Source organism: Helicoverpa armigera, chromosome 17 (assembly GCF_030705265.1).
Source record: "Helicoverpa armigera isolate CAAS_96S chromosome 17, ASM3070526v1, whole genome shotgun sequence".
Taxonomy (NCBI): Eukaryota; Metazoa; Arthropoda; class Insecta; order Lepidoptera; family Noctuidae; genus Helicoverpa; species Helicoverpa armigera.
In genome coordinates this window covers 5,144,629-5,149,517 of record NC_087136.1, presented here as the reverse complement: position 1 = coordinate 5,149,517, position 4,889 = coordinate 5,144,629, and the positions used below count along the sequence as shown (strand labels likewise).

Genomic DNA, 4,889 nt, shown 5'->3' with positions numbered 1-4,889 from the left:
CAGATGATGTATTTCTGTTGCCGCTATAACAATAAATACTGAAAACTAGAATCAAATAAATATTTTGGGGGGCTCCCAAAAAACGTGATTTTTTTAAGAACTGGTAATAGGTAGTAGGTACGCGTTTCATAGGTACATGTTGGAATTTTTTTATCACGAGAGCAACTTGAAAATGTGTTTATTGAGATATCTAAACGATATTAAAACGAATATCTAAACGATATAAAAACCGATAAAATGGTTTTATACAATTACATTTTATCCGTTTTTGAATCATGTAAATCGGTTCACGCGTTTAGGAAATCATTAAAAATGTAAACAATCATAATTTTTACCAAGTTATTGTGGTTTATTTACTCAAATAATGTGATAACATGCTGTTGTATGTACTATCAGTTAGGTAACTGCTCTTTTTTGGATCTCAGTTTTGTTCCTTGTATTATTTTAGTTTAATACATAGGTAATCCATAGTTCTATTACCTACCTGCTGTGCCAAATATAAAATAATACTGTTAATTAAGATATTTTAACTTAAGCCAAAATCTGACTTAGTTTTATGATCTGTTGTGCCAAATAAAATAAAATACTTTACTACTTTATATACATGGAGCTTAGGCCAAAATCTAAATACTCCAACATTCAATATTGGTGCTTGACCCCCTCGCAAATGCGATAAACCCGGTAAAAACCTGGGGTCAAGCGACATCTATCTTTGAAACTATTGATCTCAGGCTTATTTTGATGTAAAATTATTAAAGAACATTGTATTTAAGTAAACTTTTCTGAAGATTGTGATGTGATTCAATAAAGCAATAAAGATATATTATTTTTTAAAACTTTCTTTTTACTCTCCTGAACAATTTGATCTGTGGTGCTTGACCCCTTTTGCCTTTTACCCGTCGATATGTAGAATATGTGTGTATATGTAGGATATAATATTATCTATAGAAGATAGAAGTTTATAGATAGAGATAGAAGTTTATATTAGCTACTAGGAGTCCAGTATTCTAGACAAAGTATTATATTTATGATGAAAATTATGAAAAAGATCTAAGTCTTTTTGCCTCCTGACGATTTTGAGCTGTGAAAAATTTCACAACTATCAGATTTTATGAAATTAAGTCCCAATGGGTCGACTTACCTCCGTCACTTTTTTCACATAGTAATCTGGCCCGCACATTCGGACCAGTTTTCCCGACTGTTATTATACCGTGTAATTTGGGCCGCGGCCCAGAGGCGAGTTTCCCCCTAACCCTTTAATTTATGACGCAATAACTGTGCACGGTATTAGATACGTTAAATTGCTTATTAATAGGTTTATTTGAGAAAAAAATTGCGATATGTACTAGAAGTCAAATATTAGGTTATTTAACAAACTCCAAATTCAACAAAAAATAATATATATTTTAGAAGATTTATATTTGAAGTCATCAAGAAAATCGTTTTAGATCTAGCAAGATTAGCTTTCTAAGTGATGACTCGTCTCGAGAAACACGTAAATCATATGTTATCACTTGGATAGTCCTAGCTCAAGATCTCAGCAACGATAGCTGGTAACTTATTTACTACTAGCGTGCACGAGTGTCACTTAAGTTGTTTTCGAGAGCAAAATGGTATAGGTAGTCAATTTAATCAACGAAGTGTAGAGTAGAATATAAAATGAATTCACTACAGAAACAACACAATTTATAAATTTTTAAAATCAAAAGTTTTACTGCGCAAGAGACAGCAAAGTTTTAAAATTTTAACATTATTCAAAACTGTATAAATAATAATGACGTAAGGGACTTTCATTGCTCACTGACTATAAAATGACATCGTAATAAGATCATTTAGAATTCAGGTTCGAGAAGCAAAACTCTTCGTAAATCTTAAAGAGTTGAGTTACCGAAGTGACTTCGCGTTATGAACTGAGTAAGATTGAGAAGCATGAATTTACAATTGAAGTTTCACGTAACCCGGCAAAGGGTTTATACACTTTTCATTACATTTCGTGAAATATTTCGCTACCTACGAGTTTGTCGAAACACCTGGTGGAGACGTTGATATTTTCGAGAGAATATAAATATTTGAGAATATTTGCTGGCTTATAAAGAGGGACTGTCAAAGTGTTTTTTTTTTTCAGTGTGTTGGAACATGCTGGGAAATATTTCTGCTGTACTGAAGACTTTCTATATAAAGGTATGTGTTTTAATGTTCATTCTTCATAAATTGTTTCCTAAACGTGTTCGAAATAATTGTATGCCACTTTATCTTAAAGCGTTATAATTTGAGTCTATGATTCAATCTTGTATTTAGTGTATAAAATTAGAAGGCAAACAGATTATTAGCATATACTAATGGATTAGGCATTGGTAGGAAGACATTGGTCCAATGAATTCTTCGAATAGCTTAATCTATTAACGTTGGTCTTAGCGATAATATACATCTTCCTGTATAAGATTTAATCAAATTTTTGAAACCATAATTTTTTTTAACATATAAGTAGTGAAATAAATGACTAAATTACCTATAGCTACACATCTAGGGAATCATATCATACATCATACATGAATTATGTTTTAAAGAAGTTTGCATAACCTTTAGGGGAAAACCGGGAGACTTGCCCAGGTGGGAGAGTTGAACCACCTTTCAAAATTGTATTTGAATTTATCGCGAACGAAACGACAAAGCGTTCATTGGTCGCACTCAAGAGGCCAATCATAAGTATGCAGAAATTTTGCATCTTAGTGGTGTGGTTCGTCAGTGACAATGTAAAACGTGTTTTTGTTGCTGCGGAGTGTATTTTCTTGTTTTAAGTAGTTTTGTGATTGCTGTCATATTTATCGAGGTACGTATTGTCTGTTGCTATTATTATATTGCCAAACAAATGTAGTTTGACGTATGCTTAGTGTTTTTTCTCTACGATCTAAGGTTTTTCTTTGTCATAACCTAAATGGGGAATTAGTGTGAGCGGGAGAGTTGCACCAGAGTGGTTGCGGGAGACTTGCTCAATGGTTCATGTCTCCCTGTGCAGGGAAATTATACCTACTTAATTATTATTTTTTCTGTCTCTATATAATTTATTGTATTTGCAGTGCCAACTTGTACGATGCCTTTTCAATACAAGCCTCCTGAAAATGCTCGCAAACGAAAAAAACTCACAATCATGGAATTGCAAAATGCCATAGATGAAATTTAGGGAGGCGCTTCTATTCGACAAACTTCAAATAAATATGGCATAGATAGAACTACTTTGAGGCGATATAAATTAGATGAAGATAAAATAAATGAATTTGAAGAAAAAAACAGTAAAGCATCACAGGTGTTTACAACGGCCGAGGAAAAGCTTCTTGTCAATTATTTGTTGACATGCAGTAAAATGCATTATGGTTTGACAAGAAAACAAGCAATGCAGTTGGCTGATTAGAAGATAGTTAATTGTTTTAATAAAAGTTAATATAGACTGGTTTATTACAAAGATAATAAAGATAACAAAGATAATAATATCATTAGTATGACTGTTTGTTTATTTTGTTAAGATAATTATTTCTGAAGAAGATATAATTCAAAACTATATTAAGACTGGTATGTATACCAAATATTATCATAAAAAGTTACTATTGTGATTGTGATTATGTATATTTTGAAACAATTTTTCATTTTTTTACGTTAATTATAGAATACGCAAGATATTAAAACTATGATTGAAGCCGAAAATGATTTTTATTTTCCACAAAAATCATATGGTCAACTCTCCCCATACCTCGGTTCAAGTGTCCCTGTTGGTAGGGAGACTTGACTCATCTTTCATTTTTTAGTAAAATGCCAATAATATTTTTCTAGCGCATTTATTAGCAATATAATTAAGCACAAATATACCTACTAAAATAAGGCATCGCATAAGTGTATAATCGATTGTCTAAACCCAATAAACAAATAATTATGATATTTTATATGAAAAGTGGTTCAAGTCTCCCGGACTTCCCCTATTCTCGCTAAAAGAACTACAAAAAAAAAAAGCTAAAAAAATGTTGAGCTTAAAAATTCAAATCCTCAAACCGGCCGTTGTGCCACGAAGCATCAACATAATGCTGGAACCACATACAATTTACGTGCAAAACTGGGGCAGTGTATATGCCATTACCCTAAATAATTAGGTGGACCAAGCCAGGTTGATCCTTGGGGAAATTACGAGCAGACCACGAAGTTGCAGTCTTTACTCCTGCCGAGCCAATTGATTACGTAATGATAGCCGGCGTGACCACGAGGAGGGTTAGAGTATTTTGAATATTTGAGAAGTTTTAGTCTGCGGGATGTGCTTAAAATCTGATGATATGTGTGTCCAGATTGGCTGTGAGTGGTTTCAAAGTAGTAGGTAACTTTGTGACTGTAATATTTTTCAGACATGAAGTAAGTAGTTCTTTCAGGTTTGGAGTAAAAGCACTCATTTCTGCAGCAAAAAATTAGAGTATATTTGAACCAGGATATGACTCGTTACAACGTTGTAAAACTTAACTATACAGCCTAATCACCTCATAGAAATAGTACAAAACGGTCACAATAAAACAGTTTTAATAAAATGGATTCTTTGAAATCTAATAAATTTTATAGCTTTTTGAAATAAAACTGTAGGTGTTTTCATGGCGTAATAAAAGCTAACTACACTACACCATTACCGAATGCTTAGCAAGAACTTAACGTCGTGATCCAGGCTTTTGACATAAACCGTATGCGTGTACAAGCAGTTTTAGTGTTTATGCAGGTGTAATGGAGGCGAAAATTGCATGAACATTTTTAGGTAGTGTTCAAATTTTCCGGCTTATGAGTACGGTATTTCTCGGCATGGAATTCACAGTCGGCTTAGCACGGCATTTTTACCAAATTCTTTGAGCGAAACTATCCATTCG

The 4,889-nt window shown here is 32.9% G+C and overlaps 1 long non-coding RNA gene across 1 annotated transcript; it reads left to right on the top strand.

Moving 5' to 3' along the window:
* Positions 1 to 2,605: 2,605 nt before the first annotated feature.
* LOC126055708 (uncharacterized) lies at positions 2,606 to 3,223 on the top strand. The gene is made up of 2 exons (XR_007511612.2): positions 2,606 to 2,830; positions 3,078 to 3,223. It is a non-coding gene; the product is annotated as an uncharacterized LOC126055708 (long non-coding RNA).
* The last annotated feature ends 1,666 nt before the right edge of the window (positions 3,224 to 4,889 follow it).